Source organism: Eublepharis macularius, chromosome 4 (assembly GCF_028583425.1).
Source record: "Eublepharis macularius isolate TG4126 chromosome 4, MPM_Emac_v1.0, whole genome shotgun sequence".
In the NCBI taxonomy this organism is placed as follows: domain Eukaryota; kingdom Metazoa; phylum Chordata; class Lepidosauria; order Squamata; family Eublepharidae; genus Eublepharis; species Eublepharis macularius.
Genome location: NC_072793.1, coordinates 143,893,952 through 143,915,822, shown reverse-complemented (window position 1 = coordinate 143,915,822; position 21,871 = coordinate 143,893,952).

The following is a 21,871-nucleotide window of genomic DNA, read 5'->3' as shown; positions in this document are numbered from 1 at the left end:
CCCACCCCCCTTCACCAGGCTGGAATCAGGCACAAAGCAGGTAGCAATTCCCATCCTCCCTTCACCTGTCCAGGAGCGGAGCAGGTGGCAATGCCTGTGTAACTTATCTTTGTATGGGTTCTATGGGGCTTAGGAAGCAAATTTTCACACAAATTTAAGTTAAGAATTTTTTTTTAAAAAAAACTTTTAACAATTAATAAAATACAACTTTTTTAAAAACTAAGCTCATAGGTGCAACCATACAGAAACGTTAAACAAACAATGTCTTTGAAAAGGTAAAACAGTTCAACATTTCACAAAGCGATGAGTCCTTTTTCACTAATTCGAAGCAACTGTAGCCCAGGCCTCTGTCCTCTTGTTGGGGAATTACCACCCTTATTCAAGGTGATAAGAGAAACCAGCCTCCTCCTCAGCAGCCTGGCTCTAGCTACTGTCTCCACCCTAGTGGGCTAAACCAATTACCTTATAGGGGTTACACTCACCCCCCTTCACCCTTACAGAATCAGGCTGGAACAGGTTGCAATGCCTGCCCCCCTTCACCTGGCTGGAATCAAGTACAGAGCAAGAGGCTATGCCTGCCTCCCTTCACCCAGCTGGGATCAGTAGTGGAGCAGGTGGCAATGCCTGCCCTCCTTCATCCGGGCTGGATCATGCATGGAGCAGGCAGCAATGCCCATCCTCCCTTCACTTGTCCATGATCAGGAGCGAAGCAGGTGGCAATGCCTGCCCCCCTTCACCCGGCCTGGATCATGCATGGAGCAGGCAGTAATGCCAATCCTCCCTTCACCTGTCCATGATCAGGAGTGGAGCAGGTGGCAATGCCTGTCCCCCTTTACCCTGCCAGAATCAGGTGTGGAGCAGGTGGCAATGTCCGCCCCCCCCTTCACCCGGCTGGGATCAGGAGAGGAGCAGGTGGCAATGTCTGCCCCCCACCTTCTCCCAGCCGGGATAAGTCACAGAGGAGGAGACAATGCTCGCCTGCCCACCCTCCCCTTTCTAGAGCCTGTTGTATTTTTTCAACAACGGCTTTGTTACTAGTGAATTGATAAATCATGTTTCACAGTTGGGAGAGTGGGGAGGGACCTTCTACGGTATAAACTCATGTCTATATTTGATATATTTTATTCCATTCATTATTCTTTCTTGACTATTCTCCCACTGTTCATGAAAAATCTTGCTAAAGGAATGGGAGGAGGGTAATGATTTTTTTTTTGTGTCTAGGGCATACATTTTAACATACATCTGTCACTGTGTATTAGTACTGCAAGATACTTTAACAATATTATTGAATCCAAGGCTAAGAAGGTGGAATCAGTTGAGGAGGTTACAGATTCTGAACAAATCTTTTCTTGCTTCCCATTTCATATTAGCCATTACATTTATATTACAATCGGAATCACATTCAGAATGATCAATTCCTTTCCTTTATGTGACAAAATAAAGTAGGTAGGTCTTAAGAAAAAAAATAGGTTATAACCATGTCTTTAAATGCAGTGACAATAAAATTGTCAATTTAGTTTTGATCCATTCTGCTGTAAGTTTGGGCAGTTCAGTCTTCTCATAAAGGAGAGCTAGACAGAAGTAATGCGTTAGCCTCGCACAACACTGTCATCATGAATGTTTTTGATTGCCTGGCATACATTTATCTAGATGTCTTTCTTTCATCCGATTCCAGATTACACTGCTTTACATTGGTTCGATGAGAATTAATAAATGGCAATAATTTAAAATATTGTTTCTTGTATGAATTGAAGAATCATCACAACTGATTCAGCTGAATTTTTGTGGCATGTATTACACAGCCATGCTATGGTAACATCAAGGCTTGACTATTGTAATGCTCTATACATAGATCTCCCATCTAAGTTAACTAGGAGGCTCCAGTTAGTGCAAAATACTGCAACTCAACTGTTATCAGGAACGAGCAGGAGCATGAACATCACTCCCATCCTACAGTCACTCCATTGGCTACCCATGTTACCATGCTCAGTTCAAGATATTGGTTATTACATACAAAGTTCTTCACAGCTTTGGTCTGGCACACCTACAGGACTGCCTCCCTCCGTGTGTTCCTCCATGGCAGCTTTGCTCATCTGAACAGGATATCCTGCAGATGCCAGGCTGCACACGAGTGAAGTCAACAGCAGCTCGTACACGGGCTTTCTCTGTGGTGGCCCCTACTCTGTGGAATGACCTGCTTGAGGAGGTTAGGAGATCCCCCCACTCTCCTGGCTTTCTGTAAATGATGCAAAACCAAACTATTCAAAAAGTTTTTTTATTAAATGGGAGGGCTATATTGTAGGGATGGGGTCTCAGATGCTTTGCTAATGGGTTAGGGACCATAGACTTCATCACTATATTGCCTACATATTATCTATTGCTTTAAATATGTACTCCTATGTACCACCTGTGCTCCATGTTGTCTAATGTTAGTCCTAGAATTGATTATGTTCTGTTTCAGTATTTTTTTCCTACTCTGTATTGGATTCTTGCTAATACTATGTCTATTTACCCTATGGCATTGTTTATGGAAATGTCCTTGATCCTGTATTGAAATGTAAGTGATACTGATTGTACTAATGTAATCCGCCTTGAGCCTCAGTCAGAAAGGCGGACTATAAATGACATAAACAAACAAACAAACAAACAAACAAACAAATTGAAATATTGGGGGAAATCACGTATTGATAGAGGTGGGCATAGACTGGAAAATGGGCCAAAGTTTGACATGGACCAGCCCGGTTCAGCATTCGCAAAGCAGAGAGTCATGGGACGTGTGTTCTCTATGTACCCAATGACTTTTGGGCCTGTCCAACGTGCCTGTTTCCATGCTCCTCGCTTGCAAGCAGTATGGAACTGGGCACTCCCTGCAGCGCTGGCTTCAGCTACCAGGCAGGGACTGCCACGCCTGCCAGCTGCAAGGCACATGGTTTAAAGCTCCTGTTTCCACTTGGATTGCAAGCCGTGGGGAAAGGGGCGCTTTAACATTTAGATCCCCTCGGCTTGCTCCAGCTGACCCATGGGGACTCCCCTGCAGATCAGCTGGAGCAAGCCGAGGGGGTTGCAAAGCACCCCTTTCCTTGTGGCTTGCAAGTCCCCCACCAGTCAGCTGGAACAAGCTGCATGGAAAAGGGAGCTTTCAAACTTTCCGTCCCGCTGCTTTTTTCTCCCATGGCAGGTAGAAGAGAGAACCCTCCTCCTCCTCCTCCAATCAGGGGTTTAACGTGCCCCTTGCATGCAAGTGGCATGGAAACGGGCGCTGCCCCGCAGGTCTGGCTTCAGCTGACAGGTGAAGCAAGGCACGGGGTTTAAAGTGCCCATTTCCGTGCCCCTCACTTACAAGCAGCGCTGAAATAGGTGCTCCCCCATGGGGCTGGCTTCAGCTGACAGGCTGCCGAATGTGACAGACCACTGACCGACGAACCAGTCTGTGAACTGGGGTAGGTCCATGAAAAGTTCATGGTCTATGGTCTGTGAAATGCAACGGCCCATGGCCCAACGGCCTGTGGTTTTTTCCCAGTCCGTGCTAACCTCCACTCATGTATCTCATAACATTTCATTCAGAATTAATCATTTTAGTTAACTTTTTGTGGGGACTACATGTTCATGATAACTTTTGAAATGTCTCTTCTTCTAAGCTTGAATAATTATTAATGTTAAATAAGAACCATAACATTATTCTTGGACAGAATAGACTTAATGCATTTCAGTTCGGGATGTTACCAGTTATCAGCAGACATGAACAAGTGGAAACCCATAAGAAATTCACATGAGAGGAAAATCTCACCATCTGTTGGTCCCCACTTTCACCTGCTGTTTTATGAAGGTAAATAACATCTGGTAAATCACATTCCATTATTATAGGTTTATATTAAAGGGACAGGACATTTTTTCCCTCCAGGCCACTTTGCAACCTTAGTATGGTATACGTGTTAGACTGTGGTCTGGGAGATCTGGATTTGAACCCCTACTCTGCCACTAAAGCTTTGCAGGGTTGCCAGTCCCCAGCTCCTGTTTTTTGCCACCAACCGCTGTCAGCTTTCAGCCTCCTCCCGCCCATATCTCCCCCTGGTCTCCCACTGGGTGCTGGGACATTTGTGACAACCCTGTCACCAGGTGACCTCGTGCCATCATTCTCCCAGCCTAACCTACTTCATTGTGTTGTAAGGATAAAAAGGAGGAAGGGAGAATTATGTTTAAGCTGCTTTGGGCCCTCATTGGTATGAAAAGCAAACTATGAATAACTGCAACAGCTATTAATAGTGCCACCTAGTGAGTAAACCACAACATTAAATTTACCACAAAGACTATCAAGATATCAGCCATACAGAATAAATAAATAAATAAAAAGTGTAAAGAGATAAAAATGCTACTTTATTTCAGCAACATTGAGTCACAAATACTGCATCCTTTTGCCATTCTAGTAAAGATCCCTTTTACTACTGTTTGGGGGTGTTTTGCAGACCAGGAGACAAAATTTTGCTTCAGATTAATTCTGAGAACAAACCGCCATTGGCAATGCATGTCCTTATTGCACCAAGCAGAGTAGCAGGGCATTCAGCCAAACTGCCCCATCAGGAATGGCATTCTTCCCAGCATTCAAGCCTTTTGTGTAAAATAAAATATTCTATTACATTATTTTTCAGTTTTTGCTACCTCCCTTGTGAGGCTCTTGGGTGGTATATTTTCACAAGGTTCAGAAATATTTTTCTCCTCACCATCTGCCTCTGTGGCTGGTCACGCCGGGTGTCGTCAGCTCTTCAATCAAGCATCTGGGACCCTAGAATGCAGCACTTCCACCAGCTACAGCTCCAAAGGGACCCTGAGTCAGAGGGCACAGCAACTTGGCTGAACACAACGCTGTGGATAAATAACAGTGAACCTTCCTATTAAATCACCGGGTGCTTTTTGGGTTTAACAAACTGTACCAGGACTGAACTGGAGTATCTCCGTGAGCTTTCTTGAGAGGTCCTTTGGTCTGCCCCATCCTTCTGTTTTACTTTGTTCTGCAATGCTATAACGTCATTCAAATAATTTCTTTAAAAATTGCACGAATGGAAGAATGACCTTGTAAGATAGTTATTTGCAGGAAGGCAGCCTATGAAACCACTGTATGCTCTTTAATTTAAGGAGGCCTTTCATGCAAATGCCTCACTGTGCAAAACGATGCCCCCACCATTTGAATTTTCAATGGCAACCATATGGGATGTTTAAAGTGGGTCTCTGACTACCCAATGGAGAATAATTCAAATGGACTTATGTGATAATTTTAGACGGCTGCTTTGATTAGATTTGTTGTTTACTACCTTGGTTGATATTGTAAGGTTTTAAATAAATAAAATTGTAGGCATCACAGGTATCTAAATATATCACGTACAAACACACACACAATTTTCACCACTGAAATGTCTCACAAGTGGTCTTTACGGTACATGACCAACAGTATCAGAGAAAGTACATTGCCATGGCTAGCTGGCCATTTGCTAACAAATCTGAACTGAATTTCCTCTTTGACCAGAATACTGCTATGAGTCCTTGTCTGGCAATGCCGTCCTCCTGTCCACCGCTTGCACCAGCCTGGCAGCAGCATACACCCGTCCTCACGCCTTGCAGCAATGCCTTTGACAGTATCTCAGCTGCAGGTGCCTCTTAGATGTGCTATTACCCTGCCCGGGGTAGGGGATCCTCAGGTTCTGCAGCAATGCCTCTGGCAGTACCTCAGCTGCAGGTGCCTCATTAGGTGTGCTATTACCCTGCCCGGGGTGGGGGATCTCCTGCTCCTAACCTTCCCCCTCACCCCCTTACTTGGCCTGTGAGGGGGGCATGCTCCCCAGGGTGCCCCCTGGGTGGCGCAATGCGCCCCTGAGTGGCATGGTGCACTCCCACGCCCATAGCAGCCCAATTCAGGCAGAAACATACCCCACAGCAGGCTGGATTCAGACTGAATTGTGTCCCGCAGTGGGCCAATCCAGCCTGTGGGATGTTACCAGCTCTTTGACCCCACACAATGATGTCACTTCCTGGAAGTGACATCATCATGCAAGCCGGAGCCGCATGTGCGAAACCAGGACTGAGGGGCACAACAAGGTAGGTGCCAGGGGGAGTCAAGGGACCTGGCAACCCTAGTGCCTCTATAGCTCCCCAGGCATCCTTCACCCTTAGACCAGCAGCAGCCGACGCCCAGGCACAAACCTGTAGCCACCCAGCAGACTCACCCTTCTCCTGCAGTTGCCCAGACAACTCCACCTCAGCTGGGCCCATAGGAGATTGCCAGGAACTCAAGCAGGGCAGGCACAGATCCCAAACTACCAAGGGAGCCACTGGAGAGGCCCCAGAAGCAGCAGGGGTGAGTCAGACAGAAAACAGAGCAAAAGCCCTGCTCTGGGCTGAGATGGAGTGAGTGGGACCAGGAGACTGTAGAGTGTATCCAGCCCTCCCATCAGATAGGTTGGGAGAAGAACCACTCAGGGAGGCTGAGTGGTGACTGGGAGAAGATCCAGGGAGGTGGGACAATGCTGGGTATAAATGAAGCTAAATAAATAAATTAAACAACAACAAAAAAAACACTTGCCAAGCTCCAGGTGGCAGCTAGACTTCTCCCAGAACTACAACTGATCTCCAGACTGTAGCAATCACTTCTATGGACCAAAGTTGTTGGAACAATCACACAAAATACAATCAAAATCCAGCAATTCATGCTTCAACTTAGCCCATGATGTCATATAGGGTGAAACACAATTGAGGTCATTTGATGGGAGGGGTACAGTCCATGGCATCATATCCCTGCTGAACTCCCTCCCCTCCGCCACTTCTACCCTCCACCTCGCCCCCTGCTTACTTGGCTGGTGAGGGAGGCCTGGGCCTCCCAGGCCGTGCTCCCAGGTGGCGCAGCGTGTTCCTGTGGGCCTGATCCAGCCCAATCTGAGCCAGAATTGGCACAGATAGGGCCGTAATCAGACTGGATTGGGCCACTGTGGCATGCGGGCCCAATCTGCCCCCCCACCATAGATTGTGGGAGCATTTCCAGGGTGGCCACGGCCCATGTGATGACATCACTTCCTGGAATTGACATCATTGCACAGGCCTGGGAGCACATGCGCTTCACGCATGAGTGAAAGAGAACACAGCAAGTATTTGCCAAGTCCCCCACCTCCCACCAGGGGGTCAGGGTGACCAGGCAACCCTAGAATGTGAGTTTGAGGCAGATAGATTAATTTTGGATGGAACAGGGAAATAGAACACAGCCCTCGCAGTCCATATACCAAATCCCTAACCACACTGCCATGGAGAATAAAGGAGCTGAAACTGAAGCACCTTTATTACATGGCTTTTGCTGCCAGCAATCTCTATATGGATATCTTTCTGTCCCCTTTTATCCTACCTCTCTTCCAAAGAACATGGACCTGCACACATGCCCCTTAGTTAAAACATTTTATCTTCACAGCAGCCCTGTGAGGTAGATTCGGTTAAGAGAATGTAACTGGTAAAAGTCAACAAGCAAGCTTCATGGCTAATAAAGGATTTGAACCCAGCTCTTCTCATTTTTAGGCTGATACACTAATGGCTGTATACCACTATGCTTTCTTTGGACCAATAGCATCACTCAGATAAGAGGCTGAACCTCTGGTAATGTCAGATCCTTGCCCCTTTGCCAAACCCCATTCAATTACATCCCCCTCCTGCCAGCATGCCCAGTACGATTATCTCCAGTGTTTATGTACAATTTTCCCACGATAACTTTTAAATCTATTCCTCAGTCCAACCCTCCACCTCATACATTTTTATAGTTTGCTCTGCCCTATAGCCTTTTCCCAACAGGGTTGTCAAAGAGTCTATCTTGTCCCCCATGCTTTTCAACATCTTCGTAAAACTGCTGGGAGAAGCCATCCAGAGATTTGGGTTGAGTTATCACCAACATAGAGATGACACTCAGCTCTATCTAGCGGGATCAGGAGATCTCAAAGAGGCTGTAGAAACCCTGAACTGGCACCTGGGGGCAGTTTTGGAGTGGATGTGGACTAACAAACTGAAATGTAATCCAGACAAAATGGAGATGCTACCATGCGGGGGTGGGGGGTTGTGCTAGAAATGGAGACATCTCTGGTTCTAGATGTGTTTTAATGTACTTTAATGTAATTTATTGTTTATTGTTCATATTTTACTTATGGGTTTTATTTGCTTAATTGTGATGGCCTTTGGCTACATGCAATAAATATTATTCTGATTCTGAAGAAAATCAAATGAATGGCTTCAGCATCTAGGAAAGAACTGTTGCTAGCTAGTGGAATCAGAAAATAATTCAGGCTGAAAACAACCTGTTAGTTAAACAACAACAACAACAACAACAACAACATATGCATGTAGTCTCTGCCTTCCTTATCAGTGCTTAAGAGCTTAATTGAATCTGTTTTGATACTGTCTCGGTTTCAGCTTCCCTTGCAAGTTTATATTTCCAAAGGTCATGGATTTAATGTTAATCTGCCACATTATCCTACCATTTCTGTAAGTGTTTGAGGAGGGTGTCATTAATTGCCTGTGACTGTAATTGGCTTTATGAGGCTAGTCAGGCTGATGGCTGGGAAAGAAAACCACCCCCAGAACAGCTGTCAAGCATGTAACCTGGCAGAAAGTCGTCAAGTGTCAAGAGTGTGAGCTGAACGGAACTGACATTTCTCTGTGCCTAGCAAGGCAGGTCAGTCAGAAGAAACATTCACACACAACTGCCTTCTGTAGGACTCGTTTGGAAAAGGCTTCCAGCTGAAGACGCACAAAAGTCTTGGCTTTGCAGGCACGTTAAGTTTCCGGCAGAGACATCCAACCATACTGGACACTGGATGTGTCCTTAGCAGCTGAAAGATGATGAAATAGTAATTAGATTATTAAACACTGAATTTGCCAGTCAGCATTTTGTTATGGAGGCCGAACATTCAATATGGAGACTTGAAAGGAATCACAAATAATCAAGCCAGTAGTTCTCATCTACATATACTTGTCTATGAAACCCTGGCTGCAGTCATTTCTCACTAGAAAGGAAGCAAATAAATTCCAAACAGCATATAACTTCTTCTTTTCATCAAAACACCACTTAATGAATGGGCCTTCATGGCAGTGTTTTATGGTGAGGGTAGGGAGGGACCACTTCAGGACTTTGGGCTACTCTGTTCCATCTAGTCTTCTAAATCCTGCAATAATTTATCTTACTGCAGACTAGTGACTGTCGAGTCCAGTTGAAATAGATGGCTGTCAGCCTACTCCCCCCCCCCAAAAAAACTGGCACAGATGTCACAATATCTCACAGATGCTCAGCCTGGAGGCCTTATCAGGACTTTACCTGCAAGTCCCAGAGTCATTATTTATAATGTGCATTGGTTTTCTTGATTCTGTCAGGCTTGGCATATCCTAGACATGGATAATGGCCAAGAGTCCCTTGGTCAAATCTCACCTCAACTATGAGCTCATTTGCTGAGCCCAGATGTAAGCTGGCATAGTGTAGTAATTAGAGTGTGTGTTGTTAGGCTCTCTGGATTGAGAGACCCCAGCACTTGCTGGTAACAGAAAGCAGAACTTGATGAAATAGACCACCATGACATTCTTTACATTATTTATTTTCGTTATTTATAGTCCACCTTTCTCACTGAAAGGTGGATTACATAGTGTAAGTCAATATGATCTATAACTGGGACATTCAATAAGCAATGCAAGAGGGTATTGGAGAGCAGAAAATTTGATACAGAGCTAAACAAAAAATACTGAAACTAAGCATTTTTTTTTTAAAAAAAATGTACTTCAAAGCAACTTACATTGTTCTCCTTGCCTCCATTTTTTCTCTCACAACAAATCCTGTGAGGAAGGTTAGGCTAACAGTTTGTGACTGGCCCAATTTCACCCAGAAAGCTTCCATGGCAGAACAGAGATTGAAATCTGAGTCTTGCAGATCCTAGCCTGAATCTCTAACCACTCCACCATGCTGGCTTTTATGGGGAGGCTGCTATTGAACTGTAGCAAACAGCTGGGCCTGCATGAGTCATGCAAGATAGATGGTAGCAAGTTACCTGGTGGCTGTGGCTGGGTCTGGCCTTCCTTCTGGCCTTCCTTCAAAGGCCAAAATAGACTTGGAAATGGTCCTGTGACGCTTCCCCTTGCCTTTCCCATACAATAAAGATCAAGAGCTGCCACGTGCCCATAAAGAGATGACAGTCTTAACCATATATCTAAACAACAGGACACAAAGACCTTTCTCAACAAGAAGTCCTGGAATGTAATTATTACTGAAAATGCTCTGGGTTCCATGTAGGCTTATCAGTGGTGGCAGGGGATGTTTCACCACTACTGGGCACTTTATGTGGCCACTCAGCTGGCGAGCTGGAATAGTGATGGCAGGAAATGGACAGAACATCAACAGCATCTTGACTCACTGATGTCACTTCTTGTGTGCCAGGAAGTGACATCAGCAACTCACTGGGGAACCATAGAGTTTTGCTCAAATGTCAGAGTGTCCCTGGTGTCTTCTGGTGACATGTTGTCACTGTTAGGCACTGGGGGAGTGTTGTCAGTGTGTTGCTGGCAATGTAATTATGTTGCTGGCAAGCCCCCATAACCCAGTAAATCTCCTGCTGGTTGCCAGAGGGGACCTGTAACCACAGCTGCATGCTACACTGCTCCAAATGTCACCGAATATTCAAGAAATGCTTTTAAGTCACTGTGAGGTGTTTCATCCATATTTATTCATTTCTAATGGAGTAACTTCCAGCATGACCCATAACTTCCAGGTCATGCTGGAAATGACAATCACCTGGAGATGTGGGCATGCACATGCACTTCACAAGTGCACACAGGTGAGTCTCTGTCACTTCCTCAGTCCCTCCACCCCTCCAGTTGTGCCCAGCAACTCTGCCACAGAGTGATGTCCAAGGCCTTCCTTACAAGGCTTTATCAGCAAGATAGCATTTCATTCCACTCCACCCCCTGGACAAAGAAGAAATATCTTTATGATAAATAATGTGTTCAGTGCTGTTTATGATCCTCTGAAATGAAGCAATGACACTGCTGTCTATTTGTAGCTTGATATTCCTCAGGGCAACTACCTTAAATTGTAGCCAAAGAAATCCTATTTGTTCCACTGAGAGGGAAAGATGCAACCTTATGGAACTTACTCCACAGAAATGAATAAATCTTAGTGAAATTAGGAGGCGGGGGTGGGTGGGGAGGGGAAGTACTCATTTTTAGATCTACGGTTCTGATTTGCTGGTTTCAGTTTGGTAGTTGCTAGAGGCAGGTGGTTTTGCTGTCTCTCCTAATGGAGGTGTAATCAGACTGTTGCATCATTCCTTATGTAATGATTTGCTTAGTTTTTGTTTTTAAACCTTTTTACCTTTGCATTTAGACTTTCAAGTCAGCTCCTCCTTACTTTAAATATATCTCAGGAGGGTTCACAACCACTCACAGAGCTTCAGATGTTTTCTACTTGACCCAGGTTTATACCTCAAGAACACCTCTGGCAGCTTCTCCTCAGGAAAACTCCAGCCAAGTTGTGCGATGGGGAACCTGCAAGGACTTGCAGGAATACCAGGAATACTTCACTTCCCCCGTATCTTCTTCCCACAATATTTCATCTTTCTCGCTTCTTGGTAGCCACCAAATCCTCAGTGTTTTCCTGTTTGTTCTCTCATTCCCACCTACCAACCAGCCTACTTTTATGTGTCCCCCATCTTCAGCTATATTTATTATTTGTTCACTTCATTTATACCACATTTTCTTCACAATGTGGACTTAACACAGCTTATATCATTCTCCTTCCCCCCATTTTTTCCTCACAATAACCCTGTGGGGTGGGTTAGACTGAGTGTGTATGACTGGCCCAAAGTAGAGATGGGCACGAACCGCATTACGAACCTCAAAAACCCACGAAAATGGTGATCGCGCGATTGTGACCCGGTGGTTCGTGATTGTCCACGGCCAACGAACCAGCATCTGGGAAAGGCCTGGTTCATTGCATTCTGGTGTGGTTCGGGAAGCCAGACAGTCAGGCGCCAGCAATCTATTCCCCTGGCAATGGAGCCAGGGGAATGCCTGAGCTCTGTCTGCCCTCCTTCTGTCGCCCTGGAAACCCAAATGGAAGCCCAGCTTTCCTTGAGCAGCAGGGCTTCTTTCCAACCACAGAGCTGCAAAGCAGTTGTAAGTTGGGAGAAGACACCCAGGGGAGGGAGGAGGAAGGGGGTGTTCTGTAGCCATGAGCACTCCAAGGTGGCTCCAACAGAGGTGAATTATCTATGAACGAACAAACAAACAGAACTCTGTTTTAGGTGATTTCATGTATCCCTTATATTATCCTTGGCTTTCCAATTTTTCTGCAAACCTGGGGGGGGGGTCTCCCAAGTTTGCAGGAAAATGCCTACAGTCTGTACATGGCCCGAATGTGTGGATTTAAGTATCTGCCAATGGAGCCACGGTTGATAATTTAATATGGTTCTGTATGTATGTATGTACGACTCTCATATTTGAGGTAGATATGCACACAGTTGGAAACTCTGCTTTCTCTGGATTTGGATCATGCAAAGAGAGCTAGCAGGTTTGGAGAGGCAGCATACAAATCTTCTAAATAAATAAATATGCATCCTTGTGTATTTGTATGGATTTATAATATTCCAAAGTTACTGGACTCAGAAGGAAAATGCTTAACAGTGCAGCCCTAAGCAGAGTTACACCCTTCTAGCTCCATTGATTCCAAAGGGTGCAACTTTGTTTAAGGTTGCACTGTAATTCTGCCAACTGGGAACACACAAACCAATTTCAACTATTGCCCAGCCTAACACATTATAAGACTCTTCGTGCTCATACAGAACTTGATAGGGACGGTATCTATCATATAGAAATACTCCTTTAAACAAGCTTACATTCAAACTATGCTTCAGTTGCAAATCCCTGATGACTGGAAATAATTTGCTTAGTCTGCTTTTTTTTAATGTCCAGGAAGCATGGAAAGCTTAAAATAAAGTGTTGAAGCAAAAAGGCCAAATGGGCACAACTCCCTGCTCCTCCAAAGAAATTAATGGCTCGGATCACCTAAATATGATGCCCTTCTTCTGAACCTAAACAGTAGTCTATGCTTCTGCATAAACTAGAGTAAAATTAAAAATTTATACTTTTCTGATGAGATACTTTGTTACATCGTAAATTTCTTCCACCGAGAGCTACTTTAACATATGGTGATAATCTGTGCTTTCCATGCTTCCTCATCTCCCCTTCATATGCAAAAAAAAAAATCACAAATCTCATTGGCCCTGCTCTCATTTAGCACATGCCCCAAAACTACATAGAGTCCATCAGTCTTTGAAGTTTAATGTAAAACCCAGGGTCGTTGTTTTTTCAACGCTTTTTACATTGGTTTTCAAGTTGCTGTGGAATTTGCAGCTCTGATGCGCAATTTACTCTTCAATTTGCCAGCAAGGCCATTGTAGGTCACTATTCCATGTTTTTTAGAGTCTAGCATGTAAAATCAATGGCCTCTTCCAATGAACCAAGCAATGTGTAGTGATTAGTGTGTCAGATGAAGATCTGGAAGACTTCAGTTCCGATCACCACCCAAGACGCTAAAATGGACAAGGCACTGGGAGCTCTGTAGATTCTGGCCTTCTCTAAACACCAGGCCCCTGATCTGAAACGGCTCCCAGGAGCTGCCACTTGGCCTATTTTTTTAAGGAGTTCACAGAACTCTCAGTGCCCTGTTTTTATGAACCTTCTGCCATTCTTTGGGTGACCTTGGGCCAGTCCTTCTCTCTCAGCTTAACCTTTACACAGGGTTGATGTGAGGACAAAGGTGGAGAGAGGAGAGCCATGTATGCCACCACAAGCTCTTTGGAGGAAGGGCAGTGGTCAGAATTCCAACCATTCATCCAATGCTTTTCTTGACCCATAGAAATCTTTACTTTTCATTTCCTAGAAGTCTTCATTGTCTGTAGCTAAGCTCTTTTTTTTTGTTTTGTCTCCGTATTATGAAGATCTACATGGGCTTATTATTTGCCCACTTCTGGCAGGTACTTGGGTCTTCATATCAACATTTGCTTCTTGGCCAATGGGAGAAATGTGGAGTGTTGGTGGAAATAACACACAATGTGCCATTGTCACTTTCAGTTGAAACTCTGGATAGGATGGCAGCATGTCAGGTGACACTATGGACTTCTCCCAAAACTCTATGCTAATATCAGTCCAGATGATGCATCAGTGATACATGCTGGTGGATAAGTATGACATTGTTGTAAGATAAGTAAACTATTAAAAGCAACAGAGAAATCCAAAATCCATGCCATAATTATAATTCTGTTTAGAAGACAAGCTCCTTGTTTCTATAAAGTGGAGTTCTGTGGTTCTGACATTTATTGGAGAGATGTGTCCTGTAAGGCAATCTCAGCTTACAGAATCAGTCGGACTGTGCCAAAGTTCAATGCCTGGGCAGAATGGAGAGAGCTCTTGAAATCACCCAGCTATGGATGATTAATATCAGCAATGTACAGTGGCATCCAACAGCTTTCCTTTCCCACTGGAGCCATCTTAGATACACTCTAGAAGTGACACACAAAGACATGTGAAGGGCTTAACAAGTTCATCCTGTCATGTGGGTATATTGATAGACACAGACAAACCTGGTAGAGAAGAAAAAGGTACACAAATATAAACCCCTCCTGATTTAGTGACTAAGAGCTGACTCTTAGCAGCTGCTGTGCTGTCACTTAAACGTGTTTGACAGGGTACAGTATTGCAATGTTGCATCAGCATTATAAGGTAAGTCAGTACACTGCTTTGGTCCATCATCCTGGTTATTGTTGCCATCTCCAGGTGTAATAAAGTGGCAGCATTTAGAGCAGTTACATGGTACAGAAAAGGGTGGAGAAGATGAGTGTAAGAATCTCTAATTTAGCCACTGTTAAGCACATGCACTTAGTTCTAGAATGAGGCATAGAGACTGCTATGCATGATGTTTTAATTCCTTTTTATATTACGGTGGTTAAAGCCAAGCGTAGGCAACATTTTTGGCCTAAGTGACAAAAAAAATGCCTTTTGTTAGTTGGTGTGCCAGCAAGCAAAATGAGTGTGGGGAGACACCGTTTGTATTTGGGGAGATGCTTGAACAACCCAAGCACCAGTGATGCTGTCAGGATGGGAAAATGGGACTTTTGATATCAAGCTGGCCTGTGATTCAGCTTTTCATATCCAGCCCTGGGAAAGCAGGAAGGAAAGGGCAGGCCAATACAACACCATTTGCTCAACCTCTCCTTGAGATGTTTAGGTAACTGGCATCCTTGGGATAAGTAAATGTATGTTGCTTTAGCCTTTTGGTCCCATCATAAAACTGACTTCCTGACCAACATATGCAATGGAGGAGGAGAAAGTATAAGGGGGCTCAGCTGCCCTTTGTATGAGTGGTTCAGTGGTTCAGAAGGGCATGGAGAATGGAGACTTTGGCAGGACAGCCTTGCCTTCACTCTCCCCAAGCACAGAACACCCATCTCAACACGGGATGTCTCGTGTACGATTAGGTAACTTGCACCTTTCTGTTCTTTTTTTCCTTTTTCTTTGCAGCAAGCCAGGGGCAAGGCAACTTCCTATATCCTGTGTGCACTCCATATTTTGTAGTCTGATGTAGTTCAGTTTGGGTAAGTTCAGTTGTGCTGATGTGTCCTTACTCATAGGCCTTCTACTCAAGTCACTGCTAGCATTCTGTACATGCTCATAGGCTCTTCAGCTCCCTAAACAGCTGGTGAAGGGTCAGTACTGGTTAGTTTGGGTAGTGGCATTCTACCGGAAGGATCCAGTGGTCGAGAGGGAGGAGGAAGCCCTCCTCTCCCGATTGTGACAGACACTGTCAGCATCTGAGTGATTTCCCTCGAACTGAGGTGGTGGCTGTAGATGTTTTGGAGGTGGTAACAGGCATTAGACATGCCTGTTTCCTTTTCCCACACTGCTATATCCAGCAGTGCTGCCAGTGTCTTGGTTTGTGGGCAGAGATGTGGCCCTGGGTGCCATGCAAAAAAATCTGGAGTGACACTGTTGGCTTGAGTGCCAGGGGGTTGCCTACTGCTGTATGAAGCCGTTCTGCATTTTAGTAGTCTTTATCCATAGGTCCAGAAATATTACATGTGGAAGGGGGGGAGGGGAGACAAATGGTAGTGACTCACATGACATCTTAAAGGCCTTTTGGGCATTACAGAGCTAACAACATCAGTTAATGCATATTTTTGTAATATGGGTTTGATGGTTAAACAGAAAGAGGTGTGTGTTCAGCCTAGAGATCTTCCTATACTACTTTATTCAAAATTCTTCACTTGGATGCTTTTGTTCCACACCATAGGAGGAAAGTCTAAAACAAAATACAAAGCCCAAGAAAGGAAAATACTCCTAAAATACTAGGAAAATTAAGCTTCTTTTCTCAGCTGATTTTTTCCACAGTTGGAAATAATTTGATTCTGGTTTGCTAAGGATGCTGGTGAGCTCAGACGTAGCCTTCCAGCAGCTGCCTGAGCTCTTCTCCTTTCCCAATTGACTGTGTAGTCCCCCGGCCTCAACTGCCTTCTTCTTAATTAAACAATGCTCTTTCTTCTTAATATGCATGATATTCCTACTCAGTTATCTCAGCATAGTGCAGTGGTCAGACTGTTGAGCTGCCATGCAGCTTGCTGGGTAAACTTTGGGGCCATCACACTCTCTCAGACAAACATTCTTTGCAGGGTTGTTGTGAAGATAAAACAATGAAGGAGGGGAAGTATTCCTCCTTGAGTTCCTTAAAGGAAGGGGTGGGATAAAAATATATAGCAGCAGGGGTTATTTCGTAGAAAAAGAGCTGGAGGAACTCATTAGCATAACTCATTAGCATATGTTATGCCCCTTGACATCACTGGAAGTGTGTCATTAACATAACTGATTTGCATATGTCGCACCCCCTGACATCACATATCCTGGCTGTTTTGGATCCAATCCTGGCCATTCAGGGCCAAAATTGGGCCCCAAATGGCAAAAAGTAGCAGAAAATGGTTGCAAAGGGGCCCAAAATGTTCAGGATTGGGCCACTGCTGAGCATGAGAGTGATCCACCACCTATCAGAGGCCCAATCCAGGCTGTTCCAGCCCCAATCCAGGCCGAAACGGGCCCAAAATGGCCGAGAATCAGGTTGTTGGGGCCACCTGACATGTGACCTCTTTGGGGAACTGCTGGAACTGCATTCCAGCGTGTTCCCCCTTGAAATGAGCCCTGCATAGCAGACATTTATCTCCCAAGCTTCTTTTCTTCAGTCTTTTCAGAGAAGTTCTCCATTCTGCCCAAATACCTGGTTCCTCTCTCTCCCTGTGTTCTACCTTATACTGACTCAGACCCTTAGTCTATCAAGGTCAGCATGGTCTGCTACTCAGATGGGCAGCACCTTTACAGGATCTCAGGTGGAGGACTTTCATGTCACCTACTGCCTGGTCCTTTTTAACAGGTGAAGCTGGGACTTTCCACATGCAAAGCAGATACCCAGCCCTTCCCAATATCCCTTGTGTGTGCTGATTTCACATCATGGGATATCATCTGAAAAGTGGAATTGCCTGGTGGATAGCTTGGCAAAGCATATGCTGTAGCTATTGCCTGCACAAGTTACTCTTTGCATTACTACAGTTACTCACATTTATATAAATAAGTTGTCCATATGCCTTTCCTGAGTTCCAAGAAAGATGTATAAAATGCAAGACTAAGAACTTGTTGCATTTTGGGAAGATGCTTGTGCATATTTTATTCTGGCAATGGTGTAAATCCTATTAATCAGACTGAATTGTGCCCAAAGCAACTTTTCAAAAGTCTCAGGTGACTTTGCTTTCAAAGAGGCAGTTAGGACCAGCTGGCCTTAAATTTTGCTGAGATAGAAATAAAGATGATGGACACTCATCACTCGTTAGTCCTAGAGATGCAGCACCATTTTGCAGCCTTGGGCTTTAAAAAAAAACTTTTATATCTTTGCAGGGACTGTGGTGTGGGAGAATAAGGGGCTCCCCCCACATTTTCCAGAGTTTAAATTGATTCACCGCTCTAAAATGGTGGTGCATCCCCATGGCAGACTTGAGGATATGGGTTTGGCCCCCAGTGATCTTTGATCACAGCACAGAGCTAAGTGAGAAAATGAAGGAGGGAAGTCTCTGCTATGTCCCGAGGCCTTTGAATACTACTTTTAGATGTGTTCCCTTCATCAGTCAAACAGTCCAGGAACCACTCTTGATTGCTCAGGAACTGTGCACAACCCATGAGGCATAATTGGCTATCATAGATAAAACACCAGACCAGCCACTGCCATGGTCACCTAACCTGAAATACACCATACTGACCAATCAGAATCCAGGCGCACCCTGAGATATGTCATCCAGGTAAAGAACCAGAGGACATTAGAAGTGTAGCTGGAGATCAAAGCCTGTTGCCCACTGCTCTGGCCCCAGGATTCTGAACCTACTGGTCTCTTCAAGAATGGGGACTTTTTTCTACAAAAAAAGACAGTATCAAATCATCCAGTTACTACAAATCAATGCTGATGGGCACCCATTTCCAAAATACATTACATAAATATTTGAGAGGGTTTTTTAAAAAAATACAAAAGACTTACCTTTTTGAGGAAATGGAAACTCTGCAGCGAGTCCCTTCTTCACTGTGTTAGTCTTTATCCATGCTAAATTAGCTGGCTGAGGCTTAGTAACTGGGGCCTCAATGTATAATTAAAATCTCTGTACTGCTTCAGTCTGCTGCTGGCAAAGCATAATCATGCAAATGTTAGTTGCAAGTTTTCTTTCTTTCTTTCTCCCTCTTTCTTACTTCAGAGTGATTACTTCCAGGCAGGATTTTCTTATTTGTTTATGCATTTCAGTTTCAAACCACTTATTTCTTCAGAAAAAGACTGAAATGGAAGCAATTTCCCTTGTTACACATTAGGTTCATAACTAACTCAAAAGGTGATCTCACATAATGAGCAGCCTTACAATGGAATAGAGTGCTGGATTGATACTGGGGCTCAAATCTTCCTTTGGCCCCTGTGAAGCTCTCAGTACAGGCCAATTATGTTCTCTCAATGGTGTTGTTGAGCAGATAAAATGGGTGAGGTAAAAACCATAAATGCCACCCCCAAGCTTCTTGGAGGAACAGTAGGAAAAAAATGGATAGCTGACAGAGCACTGCAATTAAGACTTTCATTAAAGGAAGAGAGGTGCTGTAGGGAAAAGGGCTAAGAATCAAGTTTGGGGGAAAGGAGAGGTCATCGCCTCATGGGTTAGAAACTAGTTAAGTGACAAAAGCAGACAGCAGGCGTAACTGGAGCATTCTCAGAAGCAGTGGAGCCCCACAGGACCAAAGCTATTTAATTTGTCCATAAATGCTAATATATATTATCTATTTTACTAGTGTGTTAAGATAGGTAAGAAAAGGGGATATAAGTAGTAGATTTAGACAGCGGGTTGGAAAACTGTTGGAAGTCTTAGATTAAGGGGGGAGGGAAAAGGGTGGGAAAATATGGAAGTGAGGGTTTTAATTGGAAATCTGTAATAATTTTTACTCACCCAATAAATTTTTTTTAAAAAATTGTCCATAAATGATTTGGAATTGGATGTGAGTAGCAAAATGGCCAAGTTTGCAGATGACTCCTAATTCAACTACAATTACCACCACCACCGCTGCCGCCTCTCACCACCATGGCCCCTGTGCACCAATGAGTATGGGCCGCAGTTGTGGTGAGTGGCGGCAGTGAGAGCGACTGGCCACGCTCGCAATGAGAGCTGGCGGCAGTGGCAACAAGGGCCCCCTCTGACCCAGGGCCCCCTTTGACCCTGTGTGATGATGTCACTCGTGGAAGTGACATCATCCCGCGAGCCGGGTTAAGTACCGGCTCCCAATCCCCCACCAGGAGACTACAGAGACCTTGGGAATCTCCTGTTGAGGGACTCCAGGTCCCTGGCAACCCTAACTACAATACATCAATACTAATTATTTAGGATTATGAGAACTAAAACTGCTTGCTTGGCTCTGAAAGAATCTCTCCAAATTTGGTGAGTGGACAACAGTAGGGCAAATATGGCTCCATGTAATTGCAAAATGAAGCATATTGTTGCAAAAAGTCCTCAATTAATATGCAAAGAATGGGGACTGACCAGGAAAGAGTTTTTTAAGTTGTGAGGGATAGCTCAATGCAAATATTGACAGCAGTGATGAAAAATCCATGCTAGGGATTATTAGAAAAAGGACAGGTAACAAATTGGCTGGTATTTTAATGTCCTTCTATGGTGTAACTACATGTGGTCAACAGTGTACAGTAGGGGTGTGCATAATGGAAAAAATGAGCTGAAATTACACACAGAACTTGGTGGTTCGGCTTGTTAAAGCAGCTTCCAGAACTCTCAACAAAATCCAGGAAATGAGGCTGTAATGATTCCCCCACACAAAAAAAGTTTGGGAGTTTCATTTCAGTATTTACCACAAAGAGGCCACACAGGCAGGCCAGGCAACAGGGGGTCAGCTGGCAGCATCTTGTTTTCCTTAATGGCAAGTCTGTCTGCACTTGCAGCCATTAGGCTCAAACGGGGAAAGACTGGGCCCTTAGCATTAACTCTGTTGGTGGGAAGGGTGTGTGCATGGTGCACATTAGTACATTTTTTCCTGGACTTCCTGGGCAATGTGGTTATGTCATTGACATTTAGTGGCTTGTAGGGATCAAAGGTTTGCTTTCAACTGGGGAGGGAAGCAGCGGATGGCATGGTGCCATCAGCACCAGCATTGCCATACCTTTCTGTGCGCTTTTATGCACAATGCAAGGAACAGATGCCCAGCACTTTTATGCACAATGCAAGGAACAGATGCCCTTGTAGATAAGGGCATGCACACACATGTTGGTTTGAAGAGAGAGAGAGGTTTCCTGCAGCTTCTGAGTCCCTGGCTGCCACGAAGACTCATGTTATGCAGATTAGGGTGAAAATAGGAAGAAATAGCAATTATTAAAGGATAGCCAAGAAATCCCAGGCATGTGGAGCTGGTTGATACACATCCAGTGGCCTTCTTCTGCTGTTGTCCTTCACTTAGGCGTCGTAATGCCCCAGGGCTAGTCACCATTAGACATGGGCACGAACAGAAGAAAACCCGAAACATGGTGTTCGTTGTTTGTTGCCATCCACGAACAATGAACAACAAACATTGACGAACATGACCTGATCACGAACATGTTCGTTGTTCATGGGGGCCAGCAGGCTCTCCTCCAGCCATCAAGATCCCTACCACACCACTCCCAGAAACCCTACCTAAGCAGGCAGCAGGAAATGTACCAATAATAAATAATAGCTTGGCCCAGAGCCTGGCAGCAGCCCTGAAACTTGAAGGGGTAGATCCCTATCCCACCACACACAGAGAAAATTCAAGCTCCAATGCACTCTCCCCATCTCTCTCTCAAAATGCCACCACAACTGTCTCTCCCTCACTGTCTGCAAAACCAGAGCTGGGAGCCCCCCTCCCCCCTGCTCTTTGCTTCCTTGTAACAAATTTGGAGCTCCACACTTGAAAGGAAGACCTGCATATCAAGCTAAATTGGGCTTAGATTGGGGTTTCCAGGGCAATAGCAGGAGTCCAGACAGTGTTCAGGCAGTCCCTGCCTCCAGTCGCCAAAAGAATTGATTGCAGGTGCCAGATTGTCTGGTTTAACCAACAGCAACGAACAGAAATGAACGAGGCTTGCAACAACCATCTGTTCATTTAGAATGAGGCCTCACAACCAGATTGTTTGTGAACAGCTGATTGGGCTGTTCGTGGCTTTTAAAGTTCATGTTGCTGTTCGTGCCCATCTCTAGTCACTGTGACTAAAGAAGCCCTCCAAAGTTAGTAGATT